Here is a 7,978-nt window from a genome sequence, read left to right as displayed (position 1 = left end):
TGGGTTCGATTCCCATGGGGGGCCAGTATAAAAAATAAATAAATGTATTCACTAACTGTAAGTCGCTCTGGATAAGAGCGTCTGCTAAATGACTAAAATGTAATGTAAAAATGTCCCTAGATCTTAGATATACATTTTACATTTTAGTCATTTAGCAGACGCTCTTATCCAGAGCGACTTCAAATCAAATCAAATCAAATCAAATTTTATTGGTCACATGCGCCGAATACAACAGGTGCAGACATTACAGTGAAATGCTTACTTACAGCCCTTAACCAACAGTGCATTTATTTTAAACAAAAAAAGTAAGAATAAAACAACAACAAAAAAAGTGTTGAAAAAAAAAGAGCAGAAGTAAAATAAAGTGACAGTAGGGAGGCTATATATACAGGGGGGTACCGTTGCAGAGTCAATGTGCGGGGGCACCGGCTAGTTGAGGTAGTTGAGGTAATATGTACATGTGGGTAGAGTTAAAGTGACTATGCATAAATACTTAACAGAGTAGCAGCAGCGTAAAAAGGATGGGGTGGGGGGGCAGTGCAAATAGTCCGGGTAGCCATGATTAGCTGTTCAGGAGTCTTATGGCTTGGGGGTAGAAGCTGTTGAGAAGTCTTTTGGACCTAGACTTGGCACTCCGGTACCGCTTGCCGTGCGGTAGCAGAGAGAACAGTCTATGACTAGGGTGGCTGGAGTCTTTGACAATTTTGAGGGCCTTCCTCTGACACCGCCTGGTATAGAGGTCCTGGATGGCAGGAAGCTTTGCCCCAGTGATGTACTGGGCCGTACGCACTACCCTCTGTAGTGCCTTGCGGTCGGAGGCCAAGCAGTTGCCATACCAGGCGGTGATGCAACCAGTTAGGATGCTCTCGATGGTGCAGCTGTAGAATTTTTTGAGGATCTGAGGACCCATGCCAAATCTTTTTAGTCTCCTGAGGGGGAATAGGCTTTGTCGTGCCCTCTTCACGACTGTCTTGGTGTGTTTGGACCATGATAGTTCGTTGGCGATGTGGACACCAAGGAACTTGAAGCTCTCAACCTGTTCCACTACAGCCCCGTCGATGAGAATGGGGGCGTGCTCAGTCCTCTTTTTTTTCCTCTAGTCCACAATCATCTCCTTTGTCTTGGTCACGTTGAGGGAGAGGTTGTTGTCCTGGCACCACACGGCCAGATCTCTGACCTCCTCCCTATAGGCTGTCTCATCGTTGTCGGTGATCAGGCCAGATCACTGTTGTGTCGTCGGCAAACTTAATGATGGTGTTGGAGTCGTGCCTGGCCATGCAGTCATGGGTGAACAGAGAGTACAGGAGGGGACTGAGCACACACCCCTGAGGGGCCCCCGTGTTGAGGATCAGTGTGGCAGATGTGTTGTTACCTACCCTTACCACCTGGGGGCGGCCCGTCAGGAAGTCCAGGATCCAGTTGCAGAGGGAGGTGGTTAGTTCCAGGATCCTTAGCTTAGTGATGAGCTTAGAGGGCACTATGGTGTTGAATGCTGAGCTGTAGTCAATGAATAGCATTCTCACGTAGGTGTTCCTCTTGTCCAGGTGGGAAAGGGCAGTGTGGAGTGCGATAGAGATTGCATCATCTGTGGATCTGTTGGGGCGGTATGCAAATTGGAGTGGGTCTAGGGTTTCTGGGATAATGCTGTTGATGTGAGCCATGACCAGCCTTTCAAAGCACTTCATGGCTACAGACGTCAGTGCTACGGGTCGGTAGTCATTTAGGCAGGTTATCTTAGAGTCCTTGGGCACGGGGACTATGGTGGTCTGCTTGAAACATGTTGGTATTACAGACTCAGTCAGGGACATGTTGAAAATGTCAGTGAAGACACTTGCCAGTTGGTCAGCACATGCTCGGAGTACACGTCCTGGTAATCCGTCTGGCCCTGCGGCCTTGTGAATGTTGACCTGCTTAAAAGTCTTACTCACATCGGCTACGGAGAGCGTGATCACATAGTCATCCGGAACAGCTGGTGCTCTCATGCATGCTTCAGTGTTGCTTGCCTCGAAGCGAGCATAGAAGTGGTTTAGCTCGTCTGGTAGGCTTGTGTCACTGGGCAGCTCGCGGCTGTGCTTCCCTTTGTAGTCTGTAATAGTTTTCAAGCCCTGCCACATCCGACGAGCATCAGAGCCAGTGTAGTATGATTCAATCTTAGACCTGTATTGACTCTTTGCCTGTTTGATGGTTCGTCGGAGGTCATAGCGGGATTTCTTATAAGCGTCCGGGTTAGAGCCCGTTCCTTGAAAGCGGCAGCTCTACCCTTTAGCTCAGTGCGGATGTTTCCTGTAATCCATGGCTTCTGGTTGGGGTATGTACGTACGGTCACTGTGGGGACGACATCATCAATGCACTTATTGATGAAGCCAGTGACTGATGTGGTGTACTCCTCAATGCTGTCTGAAGAATCCCGGAACATGTTCCAGTCTGTGCTAGCAAAACAGTCCTGTAGCTTAGCATCTGCGTCATCTGACCACTTTTTAATTAACCGAGTCACTGGTGCTTCCTGCTTTAGTTTTTGCTTATAAGCAGGAATCAGGAGGATAGAGTTATGGTCAGATTTGCCAAATGGAGGGCGAGGGAGAGCTTTGTATGCGTCTCTGTGTGTGGAGTAAAGGTGGTCTAGAGTTTTTTTCCCTCTGGTTGCACATTTAACATTGCTTACAGGAGCAATTAGGGTTAAGTGCCCGGCTCAAGGGCACATCGACAGATTTTTCACCTAGTCGGCTCGGGGATTAGAACCAGCGACCTTTCGGTTACTGGCACAACGCACTTAACCACTAAGCTACTGATCGATAGGCCTAGCGTCCTGTAAAAGGGGGTGTACTGTACATCAAGCTGACTCACACAACAGAAACAATAGATTGACTCCTGCCCTATGTCTCATTCTGGCTACGTCAAGCCTAAGCAGTTATGTAAAGGTAGTGTGTGTGTGTGTGTGTGTGTGTGTGTGTGTGTGTGTGTGTGTGCTTATTTAGAGTTTCTACTCACATAGACAACGTTTCACAGGATCTCCCGCAGGCTGCGATCTCCACTTGACCTGCAGTCCTTAACCTGAAGTTAGGTGGTGTTCTTCCTCACATCACAGTGATTGAATAAAGTGCCTGGGAGGGAGACAGAGTTAGTGAGGACATTTTAAAGAGGTGAGTTTCCCCCTTATTATATAAAGCGCTTCGACTTTGAGCTACTGGAAAAAGCAGCCTGGGTTGAGCTATAATTCCACTCTATCCATCTCCATCCTTGTCCTCAAATCAAATCAAATTGTATTTGTCACATGCGCCGAATACAACAGGTGTAGACCTTACAGTGAAATAATAACTTACAAGCCCTTAACCAACAATGCAGTTCAAAAATAGAGTTAAGAAAATATTTATTAAATAAACGAAAGTAAAAAATTAAATAAAAAGCAACACAATAAAATAACAATACCGAGGCTATATACAGGAGGGTACCGGTACCGAGTCAATATGTGAGGGTACAGGTTAGTCAAGGTAATTTGTACATGTAGGTAGGGGTAAAGTGACTATGCATAGATAATAAACAGCGAGTAGCAGCAGTGTAAAAACAAAGGGGGGGGGGGGTCAATGTAAATAGTCCGGGTGGCCATTTGATTAATTGTTCAGCAGTCTTATAGCTTGGGGGTAGAAGCTGTTAAGGAGCCTTTTGGACCTAGACTTGGTGCTCTGGTGCCGCTTGCCGTGCGGTAGCAGAGAGAACAGTCTATGACTAGGGTGGCTGGAGTCTTTGACAATTTTTTGGACCTTTCTCTGACACCGCCTGGTATAGAGGTCCTGGATGGCAGGAAGCTTGGCCCCAGTGATGTACTGGGCCGTACGCATTGCCCTCTGTAGTGCCTTGCGGTCGGAGGCCAAGCAGTTGCCATACCAGGCGGTGATGCAACCAGTCAGGATGCTCTCGGTGGTGCAGCTGTATAACTTTTTGAGGATCTGGAGACCCATGTTCCTTCTTTCCAAGTGGGAAACGGCAGTGTGGAGTGAGTTTGAGATTGTGATGCATGTTTGGCAATGACACGGCGTACAAGGAATGGAATGTCCGCACAAAACAGGTTCTGAATTTCAGGCTATGGAAATATAAATAAATCCAGTAAATTATAATACATTCAAAAAAAATCATCGCTCACATAATATCTACAGTAACTCAAAATTGATTTATTGTGTCATAATCTCATAAAAGGTTATGTTTGACTGGTAGATCTGATTAATAAACAAAAATGACACAAATCATGAATATTTATCAATACATCAAATCAGCCACACAACATCACACATCATGAATATTTATCAATACATCAAAACAGCCACACAAATCATGAACATTTATCAATATATAAAAAAAATACTGTCAGGTTGCGGAACAGCCATTTGGCATTAGTTTTCTCAATTCCCTGTGATGTCAAAAAGCCTACAGCTCAATTCGTATTTTACTAGTTAGTCTTTAGAAAGCTACAGAACACAATATGAATAGATGTAATACTGTAAAACTATGATAAAATATGAATATGTTACTAGGGTGTAAATTCAATATAACTTACAAGTTACAGTGATATGAAGTACCATGTTAGTCCCCTGTTACTACCATAAGAAGCACACTGTCACGTCTACTCCAGCAGTCTATTAACCACAGGTCCTGGCAACCCGTCATCAGTCACACCTGGACTTCATTACGCCCTGATTACTTACCCTTTATATAGCACTCTTTAGTTATCAGTTATCAGGTAGTATTGGTTATGTTTCCTTGTCAGACGTTTTGTTTTGTTTTGTTTTGTTTTGTTTTGTTTTGTTTTGTTTTGTTTTGTTTTGTTTTGTTTTGTTTTGTTGTCTTGTCTTGTCTTGTCTTGTATCGTTATATATCCGTTATTGTTAACTTCGCTTAACTGCACCAGCTTCCTGACTCCCTGCGTCGACGTTACACACATGGCGTATTTAGTTACTTTACTTTAAACAAACACATTCAACCAGTTCTGTCTGGCGTCTACATACAGGGACAGGTCTTCTGGATGGAACAGAGGACATTCCAATTTGGATTCCACAATGATTAACTGGTTGTTTCTCTTTGTGCATTCATACTTCACACAGCGATCACTAGGGGGCGACAAAACTGCTTTAATAGGCCGTATCCCAGGCTGGGCTCCAATGAGCAGAGGGAGATTGGTGAAAATCCACTTTGACTGAGGATCAGGGGCGGTGTGTTCAATAGGGCGATATGGGCGACGCACTGCCAAACGGGAAAAGGAAGGGATTTTTTTTCTAATCAATTATATCACGGCAACAGTAGTTATCAGTGTTGTAATCTAGACGTGTCTGGTCTGATCTGCCACTAAATGTCCAATCAGGCTAAAGTCGTGCTTCAAATGGCCACCCCCCCTTTTTGGGCGATTTCAGTCAGGTTGAAAATCGCCCAGAAGTCTGTCATAGACTCCCATGTAAAATCTATTTTTTTCAAATTTCAGAGCTTTCAATACAATCTCTATGGGTGTCTGAGGGCTTGCACTTACGCGCTTTCGTCATACGTAACGTAACCATGAACGTAACTAAGAAAAGACCGGGTAGCAGCCTCAATCAATTCACTACTACTGTAAAAATGGCTAGCCTTCAGTGCAACTCGATTGTGTCTTTGAAAGAAGTTCCTTTTTGTCGGCGAACAAATCAAGATAAATTGGCAACGAAACAATTAGGACCTCCCAGACCAAATTTAATAATTCAACAGGTTTCTACTAAAGGCGGAAAGTCCTACACCCGAGGATTTTCCAAAAATTGGTACTAACGAAAAAAGAACATTGCCACTCAACTGGATGAGGGATACAGGCTAGCTGTCCGCCGCCACAACGATGAGGTTAGTGTTGATAATCACAAGTTTACTGGAGAACTGAGACCAAGTAGAGACTTTGGACAGGGTGGATATGGTATAATAAAGGCAGTTTATTCAGAGGTAAAGATATCTGGAATCGCGTGCACGGACCCGTTCGTCAAACTCTTAGGGAGCTATACATTAAGCCCCATTACTTACCATATCAGATAAGAGAAATTGCTGCAGCTACATATATTTTACATCCTGGCCCTACATAGTTCACTATTTGCATCACTTACCAAAATATTACATGTGGTCATATATGCTTGGAAAGTGGAGATGCCATAGAACGTCAAAAAAGTAAACATTGCTGGAGACACATTGCCGTTTTGGAGAAGACATCGCGTTTGCTAGCGAAGAGATTTGTTGTGGCAAATGAACTTGGGCTGGGAATTGCCAGGAACCTCACGATAAGATATATGCATTGCGAGTCTCATGATTCTATACGTATTGCGATTCGATACTGTGATTTTATTGCGCACCATATGTCTGTTGCAGAGGGATCAGAAAGCCATGAGAACGAGTTTTGATCAGTCATGGAAATAAAAGTGCTGAAAACAAATTGGCTCCCAATGTGAAAAGATTGAGAACAAGCTATGAAGGAACAATAATGGTGTTTTGGTGCAGGTACAGCCAACTAGCGCTAAAATATTGCGATATTGTCAATACAGTATATCGTAAAGTATCACTATGTAACTCGATTTCTTTCACCCCAATCCCTCAAATTAACGGTAAATAACTGAATTGTTTGCCCCACATTTAGCTAAGATGATTAGCTAGCCAGCTAAAATGTTTTATTTAGTTAGCAGTCGCATCTACAATAGTTTACTGTCAATAACATGTCTCCAAAAATGACGTGGTGTCTCCAATTGTGTTGACATTTGACAATTGCGATGCGCATCCATGAGTATCCACTTTCTGTAGCTCAGCTGGTAGAGCACGGCGCTTGTAACGCCAAGGTAGTGGGTTCGATCCCCGGGACCACCCATACACAAAAATGTATGCACGCATGACTGTAAGTCGCTTTGGATAAAAGCGTCTGCTAAATGGCATATTATTATTATTATTATTATTATTATTATTATCTGAAGAGAGCCCCGAAACATTGTGTGCAGACATTTTATGCAATAAATGAAGTAGGTTGAATCTAGTAGTTCTGATCTTCTGATTGGTCCTGATGAGTTGGGCGAGGTCCCCTCCAGGCTACTGTCACTGTTGCATTGGCTCTGAGTCGGGTTCTCTGTCTTCAAATGTTCAGCCTAAGAGAGGGGATTTTTGTGTGTGTGTGTGTGTGTGTGTGTGTTTAACAGTGATGATATGTGTGTGTGTGTGTGTGTGTGTGTGTTTAACAGTGATGATGTGTGTGTGTGTGTGTTTGTGTGTGTGTGTGTGTGTGTGTGTCCTCAGAGCAAGAACTCGTGAGTTGGAAGAACTGAGAGGCCTATGGCGTGGGTGTTGTCCTTGGCTGACAAGATAGGACCCTTTTGTCCATTGTTATTGGATAGGAACAGAACTTATAACCAGCTCCTGACCTAAATAGATCTTAGCACAACATTTTACTCAACATATCATATTCCATATTCACTATAACAAATATATTTACTACGACATTAGCAAGAACCGCCACATCCTCAGCCGGCTAATCCAGTGTGTGAAGTTTTGCGGAGTGTTTGAGTTAGCTTTGCGAGGCAAAGATGAAACTGAGGGCTCCACCAACCCTGGTAAGCCAACACTTTTGAGATCAGTCAATAAATGCTTCTGGTATTGACTTATATGCTGCCCCTGTCTTCATGTTGTTGCTGGACATATCTTTTTTAAAATGTGTGTAGGTCACCTAAATCATCAGAAAAATTGCCCCCCCTGAGAATTTTTTCAGGAGCCGCCACTGCTGAGGATGACAGAGAATTAGTGTAGGAGGAATTTGATCATAATGTAATATTCAATCTGACTCCATTATCATGTGAATGCTATAGGCCCAAAAGCGTATCCAATGGGTCTAGTCAAGGTAGTGAGCCTCGCATCACCACTCAGAATAATATATGTGTCTAGGTCTACCATTATGCAGTTATTCAGAGGGTAAGAGACGAAAGTGCTAGTATCTTGAAAGCAATGT

This window comes from Coregonus lavaretus, assembly GCF_964263955.1.
Source record: "Coregonus lavaretus genome assembly, chromosome: 21".
Classification (NCBI taxonomy): Eukaryota; Metazoa; Chordata; class Actinopteri; order Salmoniformes; family Salmonidae; genus Coregonus; species Coregonus lavaretus.
The sequence above is the reverse complement of the archived record's forward strand: the minus strand, read 5'-3'. Positions refer to the sequence as shown.